The following is an 11,084-nucleotide window of genomic DNA, read 5'->3' on the forward strand; positions in this document are numbered from 1 at the left end:
TTAGGACAATAAAATCAAAAAATTATTATTACAAATCACATAATTACTTTGTATATCATGATATAATAATAAAGAAATAGGTCAAAATCAGTAGCTCATTATAATATCATTTTCAATACACAAAGTAAGATTAATTAATGATTTTCAATTGATCAATGACTACTACTTCATTAATGTTACGGTTTGCTAATTTTTTATTTAAAATATAATCTATAATGCAATTGATCTCTACAGTTAGTTGTTCATTCGTTAAATCGTGACTATGCTATTTAAAATAAAGTAATTTCTTGATAAATTAAATTGACTGATTTTATGGATATAAAAGCTTACGTTGACTGATTTTATTAATAAAAAACTAAATTTAATAATTTTGCTAGATAAATTACTAAAGTTGCATGACCTTAATAGCTATTAGCTCCCACTTTAATTGCTAAGAAGCAATTAGAATTACGTAATAGTAAAAATAGTATATTATATCACATTCCAGATTTCCACGAAAGGCCCATATACTGAAAGTCTTGAATCCTGCTTAACCAGAACATTACCGTTACTAAACCAGCCGACAGGGGCAACACATCAACCAACAAATGCGCCTTCTCTAAACCTTCACAATTTTCTAGTTGCTTTGCGCTGCACACCAAAAGTCATCAACCAACAGACGCGCCTTCTCTAAACCATCGCAACCTTCGGATTCCTTTGCGCTGCACACCAAAAGTTGCCTCCTCAATCGTTGCAACCACTTCGTCAAACCCCTGATAAAAACACTACGTCACTGCACCACCTGACAAAAAGAACTCACAAAACTTCACGCCTTCATCCAGATCCTCACGATCCTCCAGTATATTGTAGTCGTCACATTCCATACTTCCATCAGTTCAAAATAACAAAAGATTGAGAAACAGTGACACATTCATTTACACAAACCATCCGCAGGATCAATTTGTGCACTCCTCTGTTATTCTTTCATATTAAATAACACCCGCTAGACTAAAAACTTTACACAACAACATCATGCACTGTGAATTAGAAATTGTAAGTTTTTCTTAATTCTCCTAAAACATTCATAAATAGGTAGATTATCCTACCCCTTGCACTCCTCTGTTATGGTTTCATATTAGATAACAACCGCTAGACTAAAAACTTTACACAACGACATCACGCACTGCGAGTTACAAATTGTAGGTTTCCCTTAATTCTCCTAACACATTCATAAACAGATCGATTATCCTACCCCTCTGAACTACATCCAGTAATGGCATATGCATTATGCTTCTCATAATAATGAAAAATATAAAAACACATGGTGACAGTAAAACAATGGCTTCATCTTCCATTTGTCCGTCTATCGTATAATGGGGTAAAACATACATTTCCATCCCTAAGTTCACGGCTTCAAAAGTAATACGACAGAGTCCATACTGATCCCAATTATACATATGATAGACATCACTTGATGAGCGCAAATCTGGCATACAATTGTACTTGTCTCATTGGTCCCTTGGCCACCCCACAAACCATCCTAAATGATAAGACATAAACATAGAACATTCCAACAAAAAAATGCCGCAAGGAGATGTAATACAAGATTAAAAGCCATTCGGGTTGTAGGGAATAGAGAATGCAATTATTAGTTACACTTGATAATTATATACGCAGATATTTCAAACATATGACCTGAACCTAAGTAATCTATAGGAGGCCAGGCAGCACATTGTGCAAATATTGTTTCTATTGTTTCATATAGGATTTAGTTGCTTCGCTATTCGAATTATAGTACCCCTATCATCTTACATAAACACTTTCCTGTATCATATATAGAATATGACAACTACACAGCTTATACGCCCTCCACCAATTCTGCTCTAGTAGGTAATATTGGCTTAACACATAACATAATTAACTTGGTGCTACATAATCACACACTATCAAAATTTCAACTAATGAATTTTTACATTCACAAAATGTCATACAGGAGACCATTATCTCGAAGGCAGTTCAATTAAAAATGGAAGTGCAACAGAATCAGCAGCCCAAAACAAGAGGTGTGCTTACCAAAATGTTTGTTTAACATGAAAATCAAACTTACAAACCAACTAAAGATACTACAATTTTAACATCATCATGTCACATTGGCACCAGGGGTTAAGCGCAAAATACTATCGGATGTAGACAAGACCTTGCGAAGGGTTGAAAAATTTGTGGCATCAACAAATCAAATAGAAGATGGGCACGCTCATGAGCCGCAGGTGAAGAAGCGGAAAAAAAATCTATTAAACGTATAGCTATATCCGAGGTGAATGCTAAAGGAGGTATATTTACTCAAATAGTCTACACTAACAACTTGATATAATTTAGTGGTGTCACCATACATAACATTCACTCCTAAATATTATTTGGCTCTCTGTTATAGGGGTAACTAATGGGAAGTTCACAACAACATGAACTCATAATCTGGAAAAAAAATACAAGAATGCACCTACTGTCATGCTCTGAGGTTTGAATGTGAGCCCCCTAATAGAAAATAAAGAACATAAAATAGATGGAGTAGAGCAGTGGCAGTATGTGAAAAAGAATTTTCCTGACTACTTTATTACGCTGCTTGCAGTAGTCCTTTTATAAAACAGATACATTGCAGAAAAACTGAAGCTAAAAATTAGGAACCACTACTCCAAGATTTTCTCCTAAAAACTTGACAACAGCCCACATTTAAACTTCTTCCTAAAGACTAGGACAAACATAACGATAGATATTTTATTCCTAACATAACTTATTAAAACTAACACCCTCCCTTAAACTAAAAGCTTTCAAGCTTCAGTTTAACTTCAGCTTCTTGAGCTCTTCCATGTTGATACCCATCAACCTCCTCAAATTTTGGAAAGTGAGAAACCTGAGAGGTTTAGTAAAAATGTCTGCCAACTGATCTTCACTTCGACAGTGCTGCAACTCTATTGTTCCTTCATTATTGAGATCTCGTAAGAAATAATACTTCATATCAATGTGCTTGCTTCTTCTATGTAAAACAAGATTTTTTGATAGCTTAATGGAAGAGTTATTGTCACAGAAAATTGTAGTTGCTTTTTCTTGTTTGAATTGTAGTTCTTCAAGAATCCTCCTCAACCAAACAGCTTGACAAGCACAAGCTGTAGCAGCAACAAATTCCGCTTTAGTACTAGATAAAGTGACAATTTTTTGCTTCTTGGAAGACCATGAAACAACCGTTGTGCCTAGTAAATAAACATAGCCTGAAGTACTCTTTTTGTGTCTTGATCTCTTGCGTAGTCGCTGTCAGCAAAACCAATCAAATCAGATTTTTCACCCTTCTTGTAGAACAAACCAAAATCCTTAGTTCCTTGTAAGTAGCGAAGGATCCTCTTGGCAGCTAGCAAGTGAATTTCTACCGGACTCTCCATATACCTACTTATAAGACTTACAACATACATGATGTCAGGCCTTGTAGCAGTAAGATACATCAAACTACCTAAAATTTGCTTTTAGAGCGTGTTGTCTACCATATCTCCTCTTCCAACTTTGTTTAGCTTCAAACCAAACTTAACTGGAGTATCGATGGGATATCAATTCTTCATCTTGAATCGATCTAAAATTTCCCGCACATATTTCTTTTGGGAAACAAATATCCCATCAACAGATTGCACTACTTCTAAACCAAGAAAATAATGCATCTTACCAAGATCAGACATCTCGAGTTCATCCATCATAGATCTCTTCAAATCAGAAAACATGACTTTATCATTCCCAGTAAATATAAGATCATCAACATATAAACACACTATGAGCATTTTTCCAGATTCTCCAATTTTAACAAAGAGATAGTGTTCATATGGACATTTCTGGAAACCAAAATTTAGAAAGTAAGCCTCAATGCGACTATACCAAGCTCGTGGAACTTGTTTTAGTCCGTAAAGAGCCTTTTTCAACTTGTATACCTTATGCTCATCTCCAATTTTTATGTAACCAGAAGGTTGCTCGATAAATACCTCTTCCTCCAAGTATCCTTTTTGGAAAGCTGATTTGACATCCAACTGAAAGATAGGCCACAAATTTTGTGCCGCCACGGCAATTATCATTCTGATTGTGTCATGCCTTGCAACTGGAGCAAAGACTTCTGTGTAGTCCACACCATGTTCCTGCTTGTATCCCTTAGCCACCAATCACGCCTTATACTTGTCTATTTCACCATTTTCTTTGATTTTCGTCTTATAGATCCACTTGACACCTATGGTTTTGTGCCCCTTTGGAAGATCTGATAACTCCCATGTGCGATTTCTTTCAATAGCATCAATCTCATCATCCATAGCTTTCCTTCATTTTTCCTCTTTGACGGCATTCTCAAAGGTTGTAGGATCGCAATCTGTAAATAATGCAAAGTTGGAAACATCTTCATTAACATGAATTCCTGTTACCTTATAGTCCATCATCCACGCGGGCCTTCTGCGAGCACGGCGAAAAGGCTGATCAGGTGCATCAATTTCTTCCAAAACTGGTGGTGAAATTTCATCAACTGCTTTAGTAGAAATTTCAGAAATATCAGAAATTTCGAGTGTTCCAACTGCTTCTTCGACTTCATTATTAATTAAGATAGGAGTAGATTGATGTATATTCCAATCCCAGGTGTTCTCCTCATCAAAAACTACATCTATGCTAGTCACAACCTTCTTTGTATTTGGATTGAATAACTTATATGCCTTGGATGCCTCGCTAACACCAAGAAAAACACATTTCTCACCTCTATCATCAAGCTTCTTTCTTTTTTCTTCTGGAACATGTGCATAAGCAATGGACCCAAAATTTTTGAAGTGGTCTACTGCCGGTTTCCTTCCGCTCCAAGCTTCCTCGGGTGTTACATCTCGAAGAGCAAAAGTGGGACTTCTGTTCAAGATGTAAATGCTCCAATTCACTGCTTCTGGCCAAAATTCCTTTGGAACTCTTCCCCGAGCCAGCAAACTACGAACCATGTTGAGAATGGTTCTATTCTTCCTCTCTGCCACACCATTTTGCTGCGGTGTATATGCTGTTGTGAGTTGTTTTCGAATGCCACGAGTCTCACAAAATTCATCAAATACCTTAGAGAAATATTCTCCTCCGCGATATGTCCGAAGTTTCTTAATGGTCCTGCCAGTCTCATTCTCCAAACGTGCTTTGAAGCTTTTAAATACATTAAAGGCCTTCGATTTTTCTTGCAGAATGTACACCCAAGTCTTCCTGGAATAATCGTCAATAAATGTAATAAAATACCTTTTGCCCCCATTAGAGATTAGTGTTAATGGTCCATAAATATCCAAGTGTACTATCCCTAATACCTCATTGGCTCTCCATGACTTATTTTTTGGAAATTGAGAACGATGTTGTTTTCCAACAACACATTCTTCACAAACTTGAGATGGAACAACAATTTCAGGAAGCCCCGTCACCATACTCTTCCTTTGAAGGATCTTCAAGCCACCATAGTTCAAGTGACCATATTGAAAATGCCACAACCATGAAGGATTTTTCATTTCCGCCATATAGCAAGATTGGACATTTTCAATCTTCAAAGGAAACAACCTGTTCTGACTCATTTTCACAAAAGCAATAACTCCTACGGAGGGATCAAAAATTTCACATGTACCATTCCTTAATGTGATGACGTACCCTTTTTCTAACAGCTGACCAGCACTCAATAAATTGTTTTTCAATGCAGGAACATAAAACACATTAGATATGATTTCAACAGACCCATTTTTTGTTCTAAAATTGATATTACCTTTTCCCATCACATTCACTGTTGAGAGATCACCAAAACTAACTGTTGACCAAAAGTTTTCATTTATATTAGTAAAAGAAGACTTACTTCTAGTCATATGGTTACTACAACCGGTATCCACATACCAAGTAACTTGCTCCTCGGGCTCGTTTTCAACATAAACTACCATTAACAAGGTTTCTCCTTCCTTATTCTCAGCAAAATTTGACTTTTCTTCCTTCTCATTAGGCAGCCTTGTACGACATTCAGAACGATAATGACCAAATTTATGGCAACGATAACATTCTATCTTTTAGATTTGTCAAAAGCTCTCCCTCTACTTTTGTCGTAGTCATCATTGGCTCTAAAATTTCCGTTGCCATACTTGCTGCCTCCATCTCTATATCCTCGATCTCCTCTCCCTCTACCTCTACCCTTCCTCTACAATTGGAAGAAATAAAAGTAGACGCCTTCAAGACTTGCTCATCAGAATTTGAATGTCGATTCATCTTCTGCTCGTGCACCATTAAGGAGCTTCACAATTCGTCAAGCGATAACTCATCTATATCTTTTGACTCCTCAATGGAGCAAACGACATAATCATACTTCGGCGTCAAAGAGCATAATATCTTCTCAACAATTGTGATATCGTTCATTTTCTCACCATGGAATCACATTTTGTTGCTAATCTCCATTGTTCTAGTGCAGAAACTCATTACAAACTCTCCTTCCTTCATCTGCAAGGTCTCGAAATCCCTTCTTAAGGCTTGAAGTTGTGCGCGCTTCACTCTAGCAGTGCATTGATATTTCTTTTTCATGGAGTCCCATATATCTTTAGAAGTTTCTTTGCAAAGAATAGTTTCTAAGATAGGACGTTGAATAGACTGAAAAAGGTAATTTTTTGCCTTCAAATCTTTCATCTTTCTTGCTTCAAACTCTGTCGTTTGAGCATTCGTCAAGGTTTCGCCTTCCGCCAGAGCGCTGATACCAACCTCCACAATTGGCCAATATTCCTTTGACCTTAAAAAAATTTCCATCAGCATGCCCCAATGGTAATAGTAACCATCAAAACGCATAATAACTGCTTGCATGTAATTGCTCTCTGAAGCCATAACTTACTGTTTATTTCTCTGTTTTTCTTTTTTTTCTTTTTTATAATCTAACTTGGTGCTGATACCACTGATAGAAAAAAAAAGAACAGAAAATAGATGGAGTAGAGCAGAGACAGTATGTGAAAAAGAAATTTCCTGACTACTTTATTACGCTGTCTGCAACAGTCCTTTTAGATACATTACAGAAAAATTGAAGCTAAAAATTAGGAACCACTACTCCAAGATTTTCTCCTAAAAACTTGACAACAGCCCACATTTAAACTTCTTTCTAAAGACTAGGACAAACATAACGATAGATATTTTATTCCTAACATAACTTATTAAAATTAACACCGCCAACCTTCTGTTGCAGGGGTGGCTACATCAGTTTAACACCCAATGAAGTAGGCGATGACTTTTATGAATTATTTGTGGCAGACTCAGAAGAGGCCAAGTTATTCAGGAAAAATATACGCGCGTATAATAACATCTTTGTTTTTTCATCATTTGGAGTTAAGCTCGATAAGGAGTTGGCATCTTCCAGGAAATGAGTATACAGTTTCAAGGCACAAGGACAAATATATCATGATCTACCATCATTAATCCCAAACAATGACAGACCATGGTACTTTCAACTATACTTCTATGATACAGACCATGAATTAGCCAATAGAATGTCGGTACTAGAAGATGCCAATTTATCAGAGGAAGTCATGACCAAAATAAGATACATAATAGAGCGGAATCCATATGCAGAATTCTTCTCGCAGCTTAAAGAACATACAAGCTTTCAAAATCTAGAAATACGCATAGCTGCAAGTGCTTCAGTAGACCAATGGGTGTATAACAAACCCTCGGTAGATCAGGTGGCGGCTATTTGGGTAGACGATAACAATCCAAATACACCGTTTGAAAGAGATATTGCATAGTACACGAACACTCAGGTTATAAACATCGAGTCAAACATTATTATGGTTGTTATGATTCACTTCAATATCCTCTAATACTTCCTAAAGGAGAAGGAGGTTGGCATCAAGGAATACAAAAGTGTTGCAATCCAATCAACAACACTTAAACATCTGCAATAACAAGTCCCCAGATAGGTAGATCGTCATTCACAAATACCGCAGAGATGTCCACCAATAAAGAACAAGGTAGCCACTTTTAAATATAGCCAAGAAAAAAATCCTTTCATTCGCCTAGCATATTACAACTTGTAACTTAAAATTTACAGCTGCTACAAACATAATATGGATAAGTTATCTAGGGAGATAAACCACAAACAACTAGCGATCATGTAGTTTTCCCATACACAAATTTTATTCCTAAAGGGACGATGCAAAGAATTAAATTTGTGTAACATGACTAACATTATTAGTATTAACAAAAGCCTAAACTACTTTACTCAAAATATCAGTCGACTAATAAATACCTTTGACCTATCAAAATTATAATATATTAACGCATTCTTATCTTATCATACCTATTATTCAGTTGCAAGAAGAGCAATTATATATATCCATGCACCACTTTAGGTACAATTGTAGACACTGATTGACCATAAAAATTGGTCAACAAAATAGACCATATGATTTAATTTGCATGACAAAACCTCTTTCCACATATTCTACATGACCAAAAAAAAAAGCAATGCATGATAGTTTACTTTACAGATTAAAAAAATAACTGGATGGTCTCAATGACAGCGTTGCATTATCCAGTTATGTCCATGAATTTCCCACAACCATAATCAATAAGCCATAACAAGTACTTTTAAATTCATGTAGGTGTACGACACGAAACAAAAGGTTGTATTTCCTGCAGGGAGTACTACTATTACGAACTACAAGTCTGAATGGGTGACGAGTCCATATTATTACAGTGCGGGAGATTGTTGTAGCAGTTTGTTGTGGACATATACATCAAAATAGAAACAACAAGACTTGAATATTATAGATTAGATCAATCAAATTATCGAAGGGAGATACTACAAGGTATTGTTGATAGTGTCATGCCGGTGAGAGTTAAGGAGACAAGGTAGGACAGAGGGTATTACTACCAGGATCATTCATTGGAGACCCTAGGGATATGCGATGACGGTATATGGATGCTATGGCATTGGTTCAAAAGTTTGGAACACCAGATCTATTCATCACGATGACATGTAACCCAGATTAGGTTGAGATTCAAGAAGCATTGTGTCCAGGTCAACTACCTCAAGACAGGTCTGATTTGGTTACCAGAGTGTTTCGAGCAAAATTGCAAAACTTGAAAGACCAAATTTTCAAAAAAGAAATATTTGGACCGATTGCAACACATGTTTTTGTGGTAGAATTCCAGAAGAGAGGCTTACCACATATACACCTGCTTCTAATATTTAAAGAAGGTAATAAGATACGATCAGCAGATGAGTATGATAGATACATTACTTCAGAAATCCCGGATAGTGCCACACATCCAGAATTAAGTGCATTAGTTATCAGACATATGATACATGGACCTTGCGGGGAAAAACGTAAGACAAGCCCATGTATGAAGGATGGACAATGTAAATTTCACTACCCCCAAACATTCAACAACAAAACAATACAAGGAAAGGATGGATATCCAATTTATAGAAGAATAAATGATGGGAGAACAAGTGAGGTCAGGGGAATGAAGATGAATAACCCATGGGTTGTACCTTATAATCCATATTTGTTGATGAAATATAATTGTCATAGTAAAGTTGAGGTCTGCTCAGGAGTTAAAGCAATAAAGTATCTTTACAAATATATATAAAGGCCACGACAAATGTGCCGTACACATAGAATCAAACGATGGGGAAAAAGTCATTGATGAAATCAAAAGCATCCAAGATGCACGTTGGGTGTCTACACCAAAAGCAATGTGGTGAATTTATGAGTTCAACCTAACTGAAATGCAACCAACAGTTATAAACCTGCAATTACATCTACCAGGCAAACAAACATGTACTTTACAAATTTTAGTCAGATATTATAGATACTAACAATTTCTAGCAAAAAAAACTATATTTGTTTATAATATAGTACAAAACAATATGTTAATGTGCTACTGCAAGAAGCAAAATCTACAAACTATTGTGGGATTAGATTTTGTAAACCAAACTATGCTTATCGAGTATTTCAGGATGTACTCTATAGACGTTGAGGCTCACAAATATCTTTACAGAGAATTTCCCGAGCATTATGTTGGAATCCCAATAAAAATTTTGGACAAAAAGAAAATCACACACCGTCATTGGTCGCATAAATATTGGTAAGACAATTACACTTACTGTCTATGTCAATTAAACACACAAAATTAACATAATAAACATATTTACTCAATATCGCAGTGAATCCTAGAGAAGGAGAAAGGTATTATGAAAGGCTATTATTGAATCATGTTCGAGGGCCAACTTCATTTGAAAACTTACTTACGGTTAATGGAAAGTTGTAACGACCCAAATCGTTGTTATTTAGGAAAAGCAAAACACGGGAAAATACCAGGGCACTGTCCCGCCAGGGCAGGCTAGATGCCACTAGGGTCGTAGTGCCACAACGGGATAAGTAGCCTCCGGAGCGGGATAGGCAAGACAATGTAAATAACGCAAAGTTTTATTTTCTCCTTCTTCCAAAAACTCCTAAATTAGACGTAAATCACCCCAGAAACCCTTCAAAAGATGCTCTAGGCTTGGGAAAGAAGGAGGAAAAGATTTCTAGTGTGGGGAGGTCGATAGCTTACAAATATTTGGTCAAATCCATCGTCACGAGGTCCGGAAACAAGAATCGAAGCCATAATTTCATGCAGTTGCTTGGCTCCCAGGTAGGGTAGGTTTATTTCATTGAGTAGTTATAAAATCCGTTATTCACTGCGTGGTATAGGGAAATTTATGGTAGAATTCACGCATAGGCTTTCGTGCACCGAAATAAGATGTTATACTTGTACCCTAGGTATTCAATCAGAAGTATACTGTAAGACAAAGCCTTAGTCGATAAACTAGGGGTAGGTGATGGTTGTGATTTCATGTTGGTGTGATGTATGTTAGTAATTACTTCATTATAATGCATGTATGTATGCGAATGTTGCATTATTGATCACATTAATTGTAAATGAGGATGTTGTATGTCATGAATCATGATTTGATTGTATGATTGTGAGAATGTACATTGTGATTATGATTGTGGCTTGTTGAATGGATCTGGTGTTACGTTCCAACACACTAACTTGGATCAGGTGCCACGTTCCAT

The sequence above is a fragment of the Solanum tuberosum genome, unplaced genomic scaffold, assembly GCF_000226075.1.
Source record: "Solanum tuberosum cultivar DM 1-3 516 R44 unplaced genomic scaffold, SolTub_3.0 scf00220, whole genome shotgun sequence".
Classification (NCBI taxonomy): Eukaryota; Viridiplantae; Streptophyta; class Magnoliopsida; order Solanales; family Solanaceae; genus Solanum; species Solanum tuberosum.